This window comes from Ursus arctos, unplaced genomic scaffold (assembly GCF_023065955.2).
Source record: "Ursus arctos isolate Adak ecotype North America unplaced genomic scaffold, UrsArc2.0 scaffold_2, whole genome shotgun sequence".
Taxonomy (NCBI): Eukaryota; Metazoa; Chordata; class Mammalia; order Carnivora; family Ursidae; genus Ursus; species Ursus arctos.
Genome location: NW_026622874.1, coordinates 32,786,771 through 32,805,246, shown reverse-complemented (window position 1 = coordinate 32,805,246; position 18,476 = coordinate 32,786,771). Strand labels below are relative to the sequence as shown.

At 54.0% G+C, this 18,476-nt stretch overlaps 1 protein-coding gene and 1 long non-coding RNA gene across 4 annotated transcripts in view; one reads left to right on the top strand and one right to left on the bottom strand.

Annotated features, from left to right (window-relative positions):
- PLXNA2 (plexin A2) overlaps positions 1 to 18,476 on the bottom strand; it is a 205,391-nt gene that overhangs the window by 130,495 nt on the left and 56,420 nt on the right. The gene's annotated exons all lie outside the window — the stretch shown is intronic.
- The window catches only part of LOC125283457 (uncharacterized), a 38,589-nt gene that overhangs the window by 17,113 nt on the left and 3,000 nt on the right, over positions 1 to 18,476 (top strand). The window contains exon 3 of one of the 2 annotated variants that reach the window (XR_008960294.1): positions 3,453 to 3,812. The exons of the other annotated variant lie outside the window; for it this stretch is intronic. This is a non-coding gene — a long non-coding RNA (uncharacterized LOC125283457). Of the gene's footprint in view, positions 1 to 3,452; positions 3,813 to 18,476 lie in introns of those variants that run through there. 2 annotated transcript variants of the gene reach the window in all.

Sequence of the window (18,476 nt, the reverse complement as noted above, 5' to 3'; positions counted from 1 at the left end):
GCGGCCTGACGCTAGCGGCACTAATGGATTCTGTTATCTCGCCAGGACCCTTGTCTGCAGATGGGCAAAGCGGAAGGAGGTGGCAGGTTAAAAATACTCTGTTAGCAAAGAGGCTCAGGTGGGGGCCCTGCCATGAGAATTACAGTGATGAGAAGCTTCTGGGACAGGAAATCAGCAATGGAACCAAAGGTGCCGAACCCTCAGCTTCTCTTTTGCCTCCAACTTGAATTTGCCACCATTTTGAATACGAGCGTGGAGATGGGGGGGATTCATTTTGCCTGTTTTATGAGGCCTCGCCAGCCAGGGCTCCGGTGGGACAACATGCAGTCACCTGGCCCTCTCTGCCTGGGGTGGTGGAAGCCCAGGCTCTGACTCATTTTATAGCATACATTCTCTTACCCAAGATGAGGAACTGAGTTCTGGATGGATAGGAATAATAATACCCTACATTTATAGAATGTTTTTATTGCTTCTGAAGTGTTTCCATATACAGTACCTCACTGCCACCTTATAACGTGCCCGTGAGGTGAGAATTATTACCCTAATTTGCTATATGGGGGAACGAGGCTCTGAGTGTTTATGGGACTTGCCCGAGGTCACGTATTTAGGAAGTGGCAGAGTGTGCATTTGAATGAGGGTTTCCTGATCTCCTGTCCAGGGCTCATGCATCCTTTATTCTCTCAACTTTTTTTGCTCCCCTTCATTTTCCTACGAGCGTGAAACCCATGGGGCTGTCTGTCCCCAACAGCCCAGCACAAATCCTTTCAATTTCATTTGTCTTTAACGCCTGTAGGCCCAGCTGCCTCTCCTGGGTCCAGGCTGGTCTAGCACTGGGCTGGCCTGGGGGCCATTTGTCTTCACTCCCTCAGGACCCAGATGGAAGCTTGCAGCTGTGGTATCCCTTCCTGGGCTCAAGGCTATGGCATCCCAGGATCAATAGCAGCCCCAAGCTTCCGGGGAGACCTCAGCTTCTATGTAGGTCAGCGGATCTGGGTCTCATTGTTTGACCAAAGAGAACAAATGTTCTACAACTTTCATCAGCAAACTGGTTCAGCGCTCACTCTACTCTTCTTTCCTGTTCAGAAAGCTCCCCCTATGGTTTAACTTCCTGCTATAGCTGAGGTCTATTTAAACTGTGGGTTACTTCCCACATGAGACAGGACCTGTCTCCAATGGCCCAAGGAAAGAAGACTCTGGAAAAGGACCCCAATCCCACCACCCCAGCTAAGAGCAGATTACATTTCTCATAGTCTGGCAAGAAATCATGGTAGGGCAACGGTATGGCAAGAAATCAACCAAAAATAGCAAGATTTTGGAAAAGAGAAATCTCAACTGATTGGGAACTTCCACAGAGACACCAAGGTCACCTGGTTCCACTCCCAGTCCCCCCTTCTCACAGTGAGGTCTAAGCCGTGGGTGGCTGCCCTAAGAGCTAAGGTCAAACAGCGTGGCCGGAACCCTCAACAGGCTCTGCCCACTGATGTGGAACCAGGGATTCCAAAAGACAAAAAGACACGATCACCGACGACAGAGACTTCCCGAAGAGCTGAGAAGGACAGAATGCATCACTTTAAATACTGTCGAACGCCCGCCTATGCCCAGCGTAGTGCTAGGCCTGGGGGGTTGGCTGTGATGGGGCCTTGGCCCCAGACAGCTTGCACCCCGAAGAAGCAATGCAGAAAACTTCGAGCCTTAATGACAAATGCATGTAGACGGATTTGGAAATTGTTCTGGAGAGTTCAAAAGAATGAGAGATAAGGTCCATAGGGCAGGGGGGTGAGGAAAGGAAAATCAACAAAATGTGCGAAGTAGTACAGTAATGAGATTTGCAAAGAACACAAAACGAGGGCGTCATGCATTGACATGATAATTAACCAAAGGCAAGAAGCAGGCCTGGAGCTGCAGGAGGGTGGGGGACACACATGTGGGCAGGAGCCATAGGAAGGGTCTCCCTCCTGGCAGTTCTCAGCTGAGGGATTCCTCACCTCTGGCTTCAGTCCCTCCCGCCTCACCTGGCGCGCTCATCACCTCCGCTCCTTCCTCCCAGGCCCCAAGCCACTCTCCTTCCCGGGCGACAGGATTCAGTGCAGCTCAGCACCTGCTTCTGCACCTGGGGCTACAAGCGGGAGAGGGAGCTCCTGAAATAGAGCTCAGGGCTCGGGGCGACGCGGGGATGTCAGCAAGTTGACTTCCACAGTCTCTCAGGTTGCCGGAGACGGGCGCCGACAGACAAAGGAAATCCACCCCTAACTTGAGTCAGTGTGCCAAGTTATGACCCCCTTCGCCCGCTCCGTCTTGGGCCAGAGCTCCTCACGGGGCCGCCCTGAATGCTGAGAATTCCGTAGAGCGTCTGCAAGGAAAGGGCTCCGAGGAAGCCAGGCACTAGAGGGGACAGGAGACACCAGGAAAATAGCTGGTGTCCTGTCTCCCGTAGCCCTCGTAGCAACGGGAGCGGCTAATGCATTAATTAACTAAGTAGTTTTGAATGGACTCCATAGCACCTCATTGTCTGCAGCCGCCTTTCCCTAGAGGAGCCGTAATATACTCGGCGCACGCTATGTAATTAAATAGCAACACATGTGTCCCCTGCCCGGTGTGGGGATGCGTATTTGCTCGCGTTAATGAGAACCGGAGTGGCCTTACTGACGACAGGCCCGGAGAGGTAGGCGGGGTGAGGCATGTGCCACCCGAAGATGAGGTCCTTAAGTCCAGTCCCCCTCTCTTCCTGCTTCCCCACCACCTGCTCCCCACATCCCACCCCTAGAAGGGCATCTCAGGAGCCCCCCCGCGTGGAAGCTTCTTCTCCAGACCACAGGCCAAAGCACCATCTGCTCCCCGCCTTGTAATGGAGCTGGCCGCGGCAGCCCGCACAGGGTGCATAATGACTATGTTTCTGCTTAATACAAATTGTGGTTATTTAGCAGTTCAAATACCAATTCCCTATTGAGCTCCTCATCGTTGAACCCCCCTCCCAAACGTACTCAAGCAGGCACAACCACCAGCACCCGCATGTTGCCCCTACCTCTGCTCCCCTTCCCCCCAATACAACCAGAGAATTACTCTCTGGCTTTGGGGCTCCCACATTATTAATACTGAGATAGGTGACAAAGTACACTTGCTATATGATGAGCTTGGTGGAACCGAAAGGGCAGGGCTTTAGAGTCAGAAGGCCTGGGTTCAAATCCTGGGGTTGCTACTTCCTGGCTGTGAAACACTGGGCAGGTGACCTAAACTTTTGGGCCCTTGGTTTTCTTATATGGAAAGTGGGCACAGTGACACCTATATCGGGATGGGGAGTGGGGGCATCTGTTCAGAGGAGGGGGATGTACCATAGGGATGGAACAATGCCTTCTGCTCAGATTTCAGTTTAGAGCATACTTACTGGAATTTTATTTATTTATTTATTTATTTATTTATTTATTTATTAAAGATTTTATTTTTTCATTCGACAGAGAGAGAGAAACAGCCAGCGAGAGAGGGAACACAAGCAGAGGGAGTGGGAGAGGAAGAAGCAGGCTCCCAGCAGAAGAGCCTGACGTGGGGCTCGATCCCAGAATGCCAGGATCACACCCTGAGCTGAAGGCAGACGCTTAACGACTGAGCCACCCAGGCGCCCCACTTACTGGAATTTTAAACAGGTCACTAGAATGCAGCAGGTTCTTACCGGTTTTTTCACTGATGTACCCCTCACCCCTAGAAGAGTGGCCAACATATAGCAGATGCTCAGGAAATACCTGAAGGACATAATTTCTCTTATTTAATTTTCATACCAATCCCACGCAATGGAACATACTGCCACATTTTGCAGAAGAATAAACAGGCTCGGAGAGGTTGAGTGCCTTGCCCCAAGCCCAACAGCTAGCCTGGGATTAACCACTCAGGTGTCAGAGTTAAGGGCTCTTTCCAGTGCCTTCGGCGGGCTCTACATACTTGGGGAGTTTCTCATTTTATGAAAAAGAGAACATAAAGACAGAAAGAAGATAAAGTGGGTGTGGCTTTTAAGAACGACGGACAGTGCTCCTGAGAGGCTAATGGGCCCCAAACCAGTTCTTAACTGGCCAGCTGTGGCCAGGTTATATAGTGCCATTAAGTCCCCATTTTAACCAGGACATGAGGCCACGAAAAGAGGACTTTCTAGCAGGCATGAGAAGTGGGACTTCAGTGAGGCAGAAGGCTGGACTCCTCCAGGACCCAGGACTCCAGACTACACCCCCATATTCATTTCAAAAGACACTGTGACCCCTGGACAGTTTTCTATTAGGAGGAGCTGATCATGCGCCCGTCTTGCACTCTTCGGAGTGAATTCCCAAGAGAGGGTGTTCTGACTGTGCTTACCCAGGCCCGCCGGGTATTGGACATGGGACAGCCCGGCTGGGGTAAAGGCGGGCCCCTCCCTGTACTGCATGCCCCCATATGCTGCAGAGAGCCGGAGGACAGAAGAAGCTGACCTTTGGGAGTCACAGCAGACGGAGTGACAGGCCCCACGCTCCAGACCCAGACATGACACATACTAAAAAACTGATAAACAAGAGCAGATTAATGGGGTGGCGACAAGACACAGGGAAAGTTCAGATGGGTTACACGTGATCAGCAAAGGCAGCCCGGATGCTGCTGGAACCTTGGCTCATCAGGGATATTTCTCGGGCCCCTACAGTGGATTAGATGCTGCAGAGGCCCGGTCCCAGGGCAGGCCGGTGCTCCATCCACAGGTCTATCTTGGGTGCATCTGGCCCTATCTGGAAATAAGCCAGGGCCCCTCTCCGAGAGTGGTGCCTCTCTCCTATACACTCCAGGGTGACCCTGCCTTGTGGGGGCTGGGAGCACCATGCAGTCAGAGCGACTCAGACCTGGACTTGGGAGGGGACTTTGGGGTTCACAGGGATGGAATCTGGAGAAGCCCGGGGGAGTGGAAGACAGATTTGGGGCATTTGGGGGAATGGGGGTGGAGGAAGAAGAGAAAGAGCATGCTCAACAAGTGAGAAAGGGGACCTCAGGCGGCAGAGGAGACCCAACCCACAATGCCAAGGACGGCCAGGACAACTCTAGTCCTGGTGTTGGCACAAATCAAGTGTGGCTTTGAGCAAGTCACTTCTCTTTTATGGTCTTGACTTCATTTACCCCCCACCCCCCAAAATGGTTGGCGATCCACCAACCAACAAGCCCAAAATAAAGGGCTTAGGTTGGATAAACTCTAAAGACCTTTATTATTTAAAAACAATTTTAAATTCCAGACTTATCAGTCCCTCCCTAAATGTCCAGACTTTTCTGGTCCCTGCCAAGCTCAGAAACAGGATCTCCAAGGACTTTTCCAGCTAGGAGTGGGGTGCCCCATGCGTGCATCCCTCATTAGATATTCCCCACCTCTCCTCACTCCCCAGCCCCCCTTCATTTCCCCATATGCAGATGGCTTTGTTTTCCAAACCTGATGGATGCTGACAGGTATATTGTCTCAGCGTCACCAGACTGCCAGAGGCTGCTTAAGTCAAATGATTTTCTTTCCCCTAATAACTTGGAGGATTTTTTTTTCCTCTTAAAAGGCAAAAAAAAAAAAAAAGGCCTTTTTTTTTTAATGCCTCTTTTTTACCTTAAAGAGACAGAGTGTCATTTATCTTCCTCTTTAGCCCAAAGTCAAATGAAAGGAACATTAAACAAAGCCTAGCCTGCCTTGGAGCAGTCATTTGTGACTGGAGGCTGGGGAGAATGGGATGGGCCTTGGGGACCATCTCCAGAGACTGGTGATTGACAGGCTGAGGGGAAGGGGGGGGGGGCGGCTGCGATCTGAACTATAGCCAGGAGGAGAGACACAGCCACCCACAGAGGCAGGGGAACTGGGGGCCCTGTGGGGTGGGATGCCTGCCAGATGGGGGCTAAGAGGCTGGCAAGCAGGCCAGAGTGATCTGTGGGGGTGCTCCTAAAGGGGCTAGTTCAGCCCAGCACAGGAAGACGGGATGAGTCTGGTGGGCAAAATCAAATAGCTTTCCTGATGGGATTCCGTGACCCCAAAATTATTCTGGCCTTCGGAACGGATTTAAATGCCTTCTACCCTCTAATCCGTATTGTTTTTAATGAGCAATTTACCATGACTGGGCGATCCACCAACCAACAAGTGCTTTAAGCTCCTCCTAGTGATAAATACCCTGGCGGTAAGGAAGATAAATAAAATGCAGTCCTTGTTCTCCAGAATCCCAGCATGTAATAAAGAGAGCAAGGCGGGGAAAGAAAAATAACAGGGAGCAACGCCAGTGAGTAAATGCCTGATGATGGTGGTGGTGCCAGGAATTCGGGGATCAGGTGGGGCTGAGGAGGGAAGACTTCCTGGAGGGGGTGTCACTCTCAGTGGTCCTGTAATGGGTGGTACCATCTCATCAAGGGTTGCAACCCGACTGCAAGATGGGACAAGGAGATACAGATTAAAGGTAAGTGGGTAAGTTTGCTTAGCACTTGACAAACTTGGAAAGAGGTTAATTGTCCATATCAAAGAAGAGTGATAGCATTGCCACTGCTTGAGCCTGAAGCACCAGTAAGATTTAAGGATTTGGGGAGTGGGGTGGGGTGAGTATGGGGTAACCATACTCATAATCATAGTTAACTTCTACTGAAAGCTTACTGTGGCCAAATATGATTCTAAAGGTTTTCTGTGCACCATCTCATTTAATCTTCAAAACACAATTAGGAAGGTTATTCCCCACTTTAGAGGTGAAGTAACTGAGGCATCGAGAGTTTAGGAAACTTGCTTAAGCTACCTAATCTACTCTGTAAACGTTAATTTCTTTAACTATTAAATGACAATAATAGTAGCTCCTACCCGAAAGGATGGTGTTGTGAGGATGAAATAAGAACCCAAATGGGAAGCACCTGGCACAGCGTCTGGCACATAGTAGGTGCTCAGTAAATGTTAGCCTGCACATCATGAAAAGTGGCTTTGGGAAAGAGAGACATGTCATGCTTGCACACCTATGTGAAAGCCTCTGTTTTGGGCCTCTGTTAACTTAGAGAGTAACATTTCTGTGCTGGGGGAGGTACAATTGGAAAGATAGGTGGGATCACATCAGGAAAGGCCTGGAACGCCTGCCTTTGGCTTTGGGAAAGGGTGTGTGCTGTTCTCTCTATTCCTAGCTCTCTACTTTGCCACTGCCTTAAAAACAGCTCCTTAAAAACAGTACCTGCAACTTCCTGCTGCCCTCTCTGCTTCCATTTCTGATGCCTCTGCCCACTCGAGATGCCCACAGCACTGCCCAGGTCTGCAGGTGACACCCAGGGCTCCCCAGGGTCTGATCTCAGTAAGGGTAGGTGGAGTAGAGCACGTGCCCTGACACTTGTCCACTGCTGTAGAGTGAGGCCCCTGAGTTTTGGGGTGGTCACAGTCCCAAAGAAGCTGTCTTCTCTTTCTAAAAGATTCTGGAGGCAGTGAAAGCTGACCTCCAAGTGCCCCCAGAAAGTACCAAGTCCACTGCTTATCTGCACCAAAGGGAAGGCTGGCTGGGCTCGGGCCTTACCTGGCAGGCACCCTAGTAGCCTGAACAAAGCTGCTGTTTGTGTTCAGGGGACACCTTCTCAAGCAGCAGAAAAGAGAGGGGTAACTGAATAGCTCTGGAGCCAACTGGCTACAGAAGATGGGTCCCTCTGGCCCCTCCTAAGGAATGTGGCCAATCAGCCTGATGCCCTGGAAAGAAGCCCAGGTCTAGGAGGGAGAGGATTAAGAGCTGGGTGACCCTGAGTCAGTCCCTGCCCTCTCGGGGCTGGAGCTGCGTCCATGTCACATGGGAGTGGAGGGCAGTGGAGGGCAGTGGTTGAGGGTGAAGCCCGGAGCTCTTCTCCCTAAGTTTGACTCCCAGCTGTGGCTCTAAGGAGCCGTGTGACTTGGGGCAAGGTACTTAACCTCCACGAGCCAAATTTCCTCATTTGTAAACTGGGCTGGTGCAGGATTATGAATTAATACATGCTCAAAATTTAGAGTCTGAGCTGGCACCGGAAACATTAGATGTGCTTCCCCGTACTGCGGCCCCCACGACTACCAACAAGTGCATTGTCAGCGAGCCCTTCCAAGGGTTCCTCCGAGTCTATGCTTCGATCTCCCTGCACTCTGAGCCCGTTCAGATTCCGACTTCATCAGCCTTTGCCGAGCGCTTCCCACATGTGAATGTATTATCGTATTTAATCCTCCAACCAGTCCTGCGGGTCTGACGTTATGATGCTCGCTAGGAAATGAGACTATCCCAGCTCAGAGAGTGCAAGCGAAGTTCTCAAGGTCACACAGCTGGCACATGCAGAATGCAGAGCCAGGATCCACACGCGGCCCCACCCGGTCCTCTTTCCACTCTAATCCGTCTGCAGGGGCGAGAGAGGACCAGTCCTTCCGTACGAAGCTGCCACATCTGGCCAAGATTTCGGGCCAAGGCTCTGGCTCTAGGCCGATCCAGTTCTGGACCTGGTGTATCTGCGGAGCCAGCCTCAAGGGTGGGCAGGGGATTTGCCAATGAAAATGTTACCAGCTGAACCAGCATTAGCCAGCCGCATTGGGGCTGAGACGGAGGGGAAGTAGAATTAACCCACTCATCACGGGCCTGACCTGTGGCGGGATGGGCAGCTCTGAGCCAGAAGAACGCTCGGCCCCATCTGCTCCTACAGATCTTCTGGACTCTCGTCTCCTCCATCCTGCCCGGGAAAGCTACACGGGCCCCGGGGGCCAAGATGGGATGTGCGGAGGAACACATGCACACAGGCACATACACCGGGGACAGAATTAGGGGCCCGAGGATGCAGAACCTTGGAAAGAAGAAGAGCGAGTGGAGATATGTGGGTCTTCTTCCTCATGCTGAGCTCCCTCCAAGGAGGGTGCTGGGGTCAGAGGCCAGAGTCTGGAGTCGTGACGAGATTGGTCTCTGCAAATCTGTCTGGGGCTTGCCTGGTGATGGAGGGGCCCTGCCCCCAGACTGGTCTTGGCCTCTGTCAGTGAGAGGGGCTTCCGAACACAGGAAGGAGGGCACTGGGGACTTGATAAGGCCTGGTGGCCTATGGTTGTGTGGGGGGCTGTGGGATGGGGAGAGAAAGGACAACTCTTCGGAGAGCCTGGGTTGTTGTTCTATTCTTGCAGGGCACCTGGGGGAGGCAGGGAGGAGCACAGAAGGCAGAGTCAGGAGGAGGCTCAGCGGGTGGGGGTGGGAGGACGTCAGGGCTGCTGAGGGAGGGAGGAAGGCACTGTCGGAATCTCTGGATGGTCATCAGCCAGATGTGGAGACCATATGGAGGAGAAGGGCTGGAGGTGGGCGTGGGGGAGAAGAGGACAAAATAAGAGGAGGAGAGCTGGGAAGGGCATCTGAGGCAAGTAGAGAAGACGCTCACCTCCACTGGCCCAGAGACACCATGAGAGTGAGAAGTGGGAGGTGCTCGCACACTCCTGTGAAGCTGGTTAGTGCGCCAGGACCACGGGGCTTGCCAGGCCCTGCGCTGAACGCTCTGCCCCCTTGCTCTGCTTGAAGCCCCCCAGGGCTCGACATGACCCCCACACTACCACCCCTGCTCTGCATCAGCCTTCATGCCTCCTCTGCGGCAAAGTGACCATGTTCCCAGGACTGCAGTAGTGGACACAGGAGAAATCTCCCCAAGGAAATGAGTCTGTATTTCCTGGTCTCCTTCCATGTCCCTGGGATGCAAGGAAAATTGGATCTGGCCCCAGCTGGTCTGACATCTCCCCGGGACGGGGAACTCTTTGGCCGGGGCTGGCGAATTGCTGTCTTTGGGGGAGCTGGGTCAGCCTGGAGCCAGCTGCGGCTGGAACCTTGCACTCTGGCAACTCCGTGGGAGCTCCCAGACCCTGTAGAAAGCAGAACTCCGTAGCACGCTGGCCAGCCCGCCAGCAGACAGCAGACTGGCTGATCCAGCAGAAATCTCTGGGAGGAGGTGTACGCTGAGTGATGTGGAACATCTGGAGACCCTTTACCTGAAGAGGATTGGGAAGCTAGACCGAAGGCGAATGCAAAAGAAGGCTAAGGGGTGAGCACGGGTCTGGGGTGGGGGACAGGGATAAGCTAGGTCAGGAACAGTGGGGGTCTTCCACCCAGGTCTACTCACCCCAGCTCAGCACCTGACAGTAAAACATGGATGCGAGCACGGGATATAGCCAGTTGCTGGGCAAGTGGAGTCGTTCCTTGTGGGAGGAGGTCCCTCCGTCCTTCCTCCTTGATCCCCCCAGGGCTGGCACATCTGCCACCCCGAGTCCTCTGAATGGAGCACACAAAGGCTCCTGCATGCAAGCAGGGAAGGTTGGAGGCTCCGTGGCCTGCCGGAAGACAGAGCTAAATGACCTCTGAAAGGTCCTACTGGGGTGGGCAGGCCTAACTTTGTCCTCCTGCAAATTCGAGGCAACCTGGCAAGCTCTGTATCCTGCTTGGTTCTGTCCTCTGCTGGGAGGTCTGGGGCCAGCTGCCTCCACACCAGTAGTCACTGCTCTCCTGGGGAAAGGTCTGGAAATCTGAAAAGTGGAGCCACTGTCCCAGTGGGGGATGGGAGCTACGACCTGAGGCCCCAGGGGCAAGGGTCAGGCTGGAGAAAGGATATACGACAGGCCGTCTTCCTAAGAGAGTGCCTAAGAAAACCTGACAGCCCAAGACGGAAGACCCTATGGTTCAAAAGATAGTTAAAAGATGCCTAGGGACCCATCAGGATGGTTCTAGGGTTGGACACGGGTCGGCCTCCCATTGAGTGGTATCTTGGGGTTTTGTCTGAAGTGAATTGATGGATGGCTCAATTCTGTTTCTGGCTGAAGCAACCAGCCTGATGGACCCTCCTTCCACCTCACATTTGTCCAGTACTTTACAGTTTGCAAAATGCTTTCAAAGTTATGTGGATCTAATGCACAAAACATCTGCTGAATAACGGGTCAAGATTTACTGCCATTTCACAGCTGAGGAAATGAAGGTGGAAGGGTGTCACTTCTGCCATTGGTACCCACCAGCATTTCCAGGCAGACGATGAGAGTCAGGTCAGATGGACCCAGCAAAGCCTTTTAAATACAGTGGAGGTGAGCACTGCAGAGGAGGTCCAAACGGCCTCTTATGAAGCCTGGGCCCGATCCATTTCCATGGGGGTGGGCCGGGCTGTGACCACTATACTTCTTGTATTCCCCACATATCCCAGCATGCCCTGACCTGCCAAAGCAGCAGCCTTGGTCAACCCAAGCATGGGCTTCGAGGCTATATAATAACAGGCCTTGGGGCTGTGGAGAATAAGACCCAAATATCCTGAGGTCATAGAGAATAAGACCCAGAGACAATGAGCAAGAAGGTTGGAGCGAGGTTGATAGAAGTTGTAAAAGCCTTGAGAACAATGGGAAATATAACTGGAGAAAGCCCCAAGTGAGAGCTAGACAGTCGAGGGGTACTGTCCAGATAGATAGAAAGTGCCAAGGAAAGAGTGGTTCCATTCAGGGGAAGTGAGTGAGTGAAGCAGCAGGGGGAGGCCAGCTATCGGTGTGTCTGGCACGCGGCCCACGCTGGATCAAAGACTCAGCCCTGGAGCTGGAGTCCTCTTTCACAATTACACATCCGATTATGTCCCTGACTTGCTCGAAGACCTGAAACAGCTCTCTCCTGGTGACCAAAGTCCAACCGTTGAGCATGGCATTCCAGATCACGTCCCACCTGGCCCTGGCGTGCCTCTGCAGTGGCTGGCCCTCGCTGCCTCCTCCCCTCCCCCTGGAGCCCCGACCTGCTCACAGGCCCCGCACCTGCCGCACTCGCGCACACGGGGTCTGCACAGACACCTGGCTGGGGCTGGGGGGGTGGGCACAGCCTTTTCTGCAGCTGAGAACTCCTTATTATATTTCTAAGTTGAGCTGGAATGCTTACTCTTCTCTGGTGCCTTTTCCAACGTTTCCAGGCCAAGTCACTTGTTCTTTCTGCTTTCGGCCCTTGGCCGGCATACGTGTTTCTGTCTTAATGCTCTATGGCATATTCCATTTGCTAATATGCGGCAAAACGCGACATGCATCTTTGTATTCTTCCCACCGCACCCAGCCAGAGTCCCAACTTATCACTAGTTAGGCACAGTGCCTAAGGTATAAATGACTTGCAGCGCGTCAAGAGGACTGGTTAGGAGTATGGATTCTAGAACCATCTTGCCCGGTTTGAATCCCTGCTCTGCTGCTGGTGAATGGCATACCCTTCGCTTCTCTGTGCCTTAGTTGCTTCATTTGTAAGATGGGGCTAATAATTATAGACACCTGACAGCATCATTATGAGGATTAAAAGAGTTAATATATGCAAAGCTCCAGGACACTGGCATTTAGTAAGCACTACATAAGTGTTTACTCTAATAATTATTATCTTTTGAATGAATGAAGAAACAACATGGAATTAGCAAGCTGGTCACATTTTTCCTTAGTGAACTCAGAAGAACTCAGGAAGGGTATCATTTGATGGAGGGGTGAAAGGAAGGTTCTGGTGAAGTGAAACAGGGAATGACAGCCAGCAAACAGCCTAATCAGTGGGCCGTAGAACTAGACCAGTGGTTCTCCAAGTGTGCTCTCCAGACCAGCTGCATCAGCCCCACCTGGAACTTACTAGAAATGCACATTCTCAGGCCCCACCCCAGCCCAGGGCCCCTCGGGGTGTATTTTAACAAGCTCTCAGTGATTCGAATACACCCTCAAGGTTGAGGCCCACTGGGCCAGACTTTGTCCATCTCTTAGCATCTGGGTACAGTGTGTGCCCTGAGCATTCGAACCTGCTATTTAAGAGAAGTCTGGGGCTTTAGCCAGAGGGCCAGAACAGAACGAGCATCAGGGAGAAGACAGTCGTGCAGGGAGCGGACTGTGTGCACTGAATCTAGCATGGCCTCTGCCACGCAGGAGTCGCTCAAGTGTCACTTCGTACCCTCTCTCCTCCTTTTCCTACAGAGAAGCGGAACCAGAGGGATGAAAGGGAAGATCTCTGCTCCCGGGGCAACGCTTCTGGAGAATCCCCGAGCTCTCTGTAGCGGAGGGGAGGGCAAACGCTACAGCACGGAATTGTGGGAGCCTTGCTTTGAGGATCAGTGCACACACTGTGCGCCCTGGGCACAGGGACAGTGTGCACAGGGACACTGTCACGCTGAGGACCCTGAAGCTCAGCTAGAGGAACAGGTGGGAAAGAATGAGGGAGGAGAGCTTGGCTGGGGCCCAGCGTTCCTGACAAAGGTTTACTCAGTGAGTCAGGCTGGCCTCAGCCTCCCCCTGAGGAAGGCCTAAAATACCACATGAAGGAATAAATCTTCAGGGGGTGGGGATGGGGGTGTTGCCTGCCTCTGCTTTCTCTCCAAGGGGTCCTTATGCTCGAGAGCTGGCCGCGCTCCCTTACCTCACACCGCACCTGCGCCCTCCGCCCCCTGGCTGGGAGTGCAATTTGGAGGGTACTGAGTGAGGCACAATGCAAACACCTGTGCCGTGAAGCTGTTCACCCCTTCGATATACCCAATTTAGGATGATTTAGGGCAGTGGTTTGCAAGGTGTGGTCCCCAGAACGAGAGCACCAGCATCATCTGGGAACTTCCAGAATCAGCATCCAAGGAAAGCGCATTTTCAGGCTGGTCCCATATCCATTCAGTCTGAAACTCGGGGGGCCAGGGCCCAGCAGTTTGCACTATACCAGGGTCTCCGGGGGATGTGGGTACAGGCCCAAGTTTGAGAACCACTGGTTTAGAGCAAGGGTTGAAGTCCTTTTCTTGTTTCTAAGAAGAAGCACATGTACCACCCCACAACAGAGGGGCCTGCCCCCCCCGCCCCCGCAGCTAACCCTGCCACACAGTGCCCGCCCGTCGCCTGAGGGTGGAGACCTGCTGGGCAGGGCCCAGAGAGAGTCTGCGGTGACAGGGTGGCAGCGCAGGAGGCAAGGCCCCGTGGGTGGTAAGGGGGAGAAGGAGAGAGGCAGGGAGGCTGCCACGACTCATTTTCTCTTAACATAATGCCCAGAGGGGGCCTAAGCCTCCCCGCCATTGAAACTGGTAAATTGCAGGATGATGATGGTGATATTACCAATAATGATGATAATAGCACCAATAACGTGAGGTCAGACAGGCACTTTCCCGTCTTCGGTCAAGGGGTAAGGTTGCGGCTTTCGTGCATTTGCTTCTGCCTTAACGGAAAATCTGGATCCCAGCCAGCTCTGCGTCCATGCAGCAGGGGTGGGGGGTGGTGTGCAGCCAGGGGCTCCAAGTCCTGGGCCGGCCCTGCCTTCTGCCAGACCCTGCCTGTTATCAGTCAAGGGGAGTCTGGAAGGGGAGTCTGCCCTGAGTCTGGACAGGTGAAGGCCTGAGGAGGCAGCCAAGAAGCAGGCAGTACCCGCCTTCCACTCCCGCAAAAAGACCATGCGGTGGGTATTCAGTTTGCAGACGGGATGCTAGCCCAGCAGGTCAGGAGACAGCCAGAGGCAGGCAGCTGGGGAGAGGCTCAGCGCGGAGAAGGTGAGGGCGCAGGGGCCCTGCTGGCCTCCATGCCTCCCAGGGCAAGCCACGAAGAGAAACCAGAGACAGAGACGGTGTGTGTTGGGGTAGGAGGCCTCAGCAAAGCCGTAAATACTTTTGAGCCAGACTCTCCCCTTAGAGAGCATCTCCTCCCTCCCTTGCCCAGAAACACCAGGCAGAGCGGAGATGCAGAATCTCAAGGAGAGAAAAGGTCATCTGGTAGCATTCTCCTTCGGCATTATAGCCCCCGCCACCCGCGCAACCCATCTTTCTTATTCTTCAAGATTTCCCAGGATGAAATATTTCCCCAAATGCTACAGCGTTTCCAGGAGGATCAAAGGGAACAACCAAATAGCTGAACCCCCAGTCTCTTCCCTCTTGCCGCCTGCCGCCCTGCCCCCACGCTGGGCTTCAAACACAGGAGGAAATTAGCACAAGGCCCCCTGTCATCGCAAGCAGCGACTTGTGAACATGTGCTTGGTTGTTTCTCCTCCACTACAAGAGGTTTGGGGCAGCTCACTGGGGGCTTGTTTTTTTTTTTTTTTTAAAGAACTGTATGTATGTTAAAGTCATTAAGGTTTGAAAAGGGGGTGGCGGGTAGGGGAGTAAAGGCCATTATATGGGAAGAGAAGAAAAATGACCTGTCTTCAGGCTGTCAACAGAGGAAACGCCTCTGCGCCGGGGACTGGGAGAGGGGCTGGGGTCGGGGGCCTGAGCGGGCACCTCTGCGCCCGGATGGCTGGGAGCAGGGTGAGGGGAAAGGGTGCGTCGCTCGGTCCATGCCTTGGCCATGGCAGTGGCTGTGGCTGCCTGGGCGTGAGGCGTCACTGTGCCTGTGTTAGAGACAGAGAGGAGCTGGGAGACAAAACAGAACAAAAGAGAGCTAACACTGACCGTGTGCCTCCTAGCGTCGAGCACGGCGTATGCACTCTGCATCTAGTTTACAGTGAACCCCCATTTTGCAGATGAGAAAACTGAGTCCCAGCTGTGAAGTACACAGTTAGGAAGTGGCGGACCGAGCCTGGAAACAGGTCACACGACACCGTGGCCCACATCTTTGGAGACTTCGCTCCAGTTAAGACCAGCTTATTATATGGAGTTGCTGCCCCTCAGGAGTATTTGCGGCCACTGCCTCCCACCTCAAAGCAGCCGCAGGGAGCTGGGGCAGACGACAGCTCAGCTGGGGTGTGGGCAGGAGAGCAGAGGCAGCAGGGGCAAGAATCCCAGCTGCTCTGGCCCCGGTCAGGTGAAGCATTTGGCATCTCCCTTCTGCCCAGGTTTGAGAAGGGATGATGGGGTCTGCTAGCTCCTCGGGAACCCCAAACTCCCAGCCTTCTAGCCCCATCCCCAACCCCAGAGCTCACTCGGCAGGAAAACTCTAGACTCCAGGCCTGAGCCTGTGACCTCTTCTTTCCTTTCAGACCTTGATGTACCCGTGTAGGAGGCAGATCTGCACGTGTGGTTCTTGGCAGCAACATGGCGCTGTGGACGCCATGAGGCGCATCCCAGAAGCTCTGTCCTGCCTGGGGCTCTCAGGAGCAGCCCCTTCAAGGACAGCCTGTGGCCTCCCCAGGCACTCTGGTCACCCCCCCCAACCCCAGGCTGAGGAAAGGGTGGCGGGGGGGCACAGGGTAAGGCCGTGACTGTTTTCACATCGACCCAGGCAGGCGGACCCTGAGGGGTGAGTCCCCGTTCCTGGAGCACATGCTCCACATCTCGGCTCAAGTGACAGCCATTGCTTTCCTTGTTGGGGAAGTTCTGGAAGGATGAAAGTCTGATCCCACTGGCTGCTCCACAGGCCTCCTCTGCCAAAACATACTGTGAAACGACCCCTGACCTCCACCTCATACTTTCTCTGCTCCACCTCCCGTCAGCCCTGTTTGCTCCTCTCCTCCCCGGAGAGGGTTAGACAGCTCGGTAATTTAGGGATCACCAGCAAGAGAGGTGCAGAGGTCAGAAGTCAGTGAGGGGCTGGGAGGGGAATGTCACCCCCGCTCTCTGGCGAGCCCCCCTCCTCCTGGAGCCCCCCTCCTCCTGGAGCCCACCTCTTGCCACCATCTGCAGACCAGGCCCCCTCAGGGCTGGGAAGGTAGGGACCAGGGCTGGGAAGCGCTGGTGTACAGATACGAGGAGCACATGTGTTTTTTAATCCTGCCCTGAAAAATAATTCAGGATGCAAATATACGCCTCCAACTTGGAAGTTTCTTATTTGGAAACTTTGCTAGGAAAGGAAAGCCTACGTTCCCCCGAGAAGCCGGCTGAGGTTGGAAGTTCTTTCTACGATCTCACTTCAGCTCCTCCCTGCTCCAGCTGCTACACGAACAAAAGCTAAGCTGCCCAGTCTCGGTGCTCTTTCTTTCCCAGGCCTGTTCAGTCTAGCTGGGCACTTAGTCGGCTCCAAATGCAGGGAGCGGCTCGACTCCTTCAGGGAGGTCAGAAGCCAGCTCACGTCTCTTCCTTGACAAATCGGAACCACTAAAAACCCACGAGAGGGTTGTACTGCAGTTCCATAGCTACTGAAAGTGCTTTGCTCGGCCCACACGAATGGAGTTTTTTGGAAATTCCATTCGCAGAAGGTTAGCTCTAGAAGGGCCCTCGCACTGCCATCTTCCCATTTTGCAGCTGGTGAAACTGAGGCATATGGCCATCTTCTGCTGGTTGGGGGCAGAAACGAGAGCTCTTCTGCTGTCCTCTGCAGTTAGGAGAAGGGAAAGGGGCCTGAAGCCCCGTCAGACTGAGCAGAGCTGCAGAGGGTGTTAGCATCCAGCATGGCTGCGTTCTGCCCACCGCCCACCGGGGAGGGGGCAGCTCAGCCTGTCTCTGGGGAGAATTACTGCTGGGCAGCCTAGGGAATTAACATAACTTCACAGGGCGGTCACCTCCCTGGCTGGGGGAACCAGCCAAGGCCAAGGGGCTGAGATCAGAAGCAGGGACACTTTGCTCCCGCCAGGCTTTCTCCACATGTGGAATCCAGCGGGGGCTGCCAACCTCCTGGCCCAGAAAGAGAGCCTTTCCTCTCTTCCTCCTGGGGACCTGGAGGAACTGGGAAGGCTGAAGCCAGGGTGGAAGGAGGGGATTTATTCAGTCTGGTACAGGGAGTGAAAGCTCCTCTGGGGCCCCCTTCCCCTCCAGGGGTGAGGTCAGAAGAATAAAGGTCACAGATGGACCTGCCATTGGATGAGAGAGGCACATGTGTTCCTGTGTGCCTGGGAAGGAAGGAGGGGGGGCACCAGGGTTTGACGACTCAGGCAGGGGAGAAGTCACTGATGGCTCAGAAAGCAGACAAGGTTCATCCTGAATCCGGAGGGGGGAGGCAGTGGAGCCCTATGAAGTCACTTTCTTGAATGCCACTAACATTTCATGTCACCCTCCCTCTGCCTTCCTGTCTCCTTCCTCCTCTCCCCCCACCCCCAACCTTCCGCAGCAGGGGACAGGGAGCAGAGGGAGCCGGAGGAGAGGTCTGAGGGCCTCTTTGACTCTGCTGACCATCAGCGGCCACGAGCTGCTGCTCGCAGGAGAGAAATGAAGTGGCAGAGACAGAGGGGGGCAGCTGGCTGCAGCTGCAGCACCAGCCCGCACTGTGCACCCCCCTTCCCGCAGCCTCCTGGTCCCAGGCTGCCGGTGGGGAGCTGGGCCAGGTGGGGTGGGCGGAGGTGGGAGGAGGGAGGGGAGGTGTAGGAATGTCACAACTCTTCTGTTCATTTTGCCAACCTGTATGCTTTCTTTAGACCTCGAGTCTCTTTGCTAGTAGGAAGCTAGTCAATTTGCCTGGGGAGGAGGGGGCGGCTGTCTGTAGCAGAGCGGGGACTCGGGTGGCAGCTACAGCCAAACGGGTTTTGCAATGATACCCCGCCTCCCATCCCCACCTCCTGCTTCAGAAGCTAGGAAGGTATACCAAGGGCAATCCTAGATAAGGTGGGTGTAGTGTCATTAGCCTGACTTACTCATCACACCCCGGGCCTCTGACTGGGGCGGGCGTGGGCAGGGAGGGGGACGGGGAACACGGACTGGGGATGAGGCAAGTGGTTACGCTTCAGTCA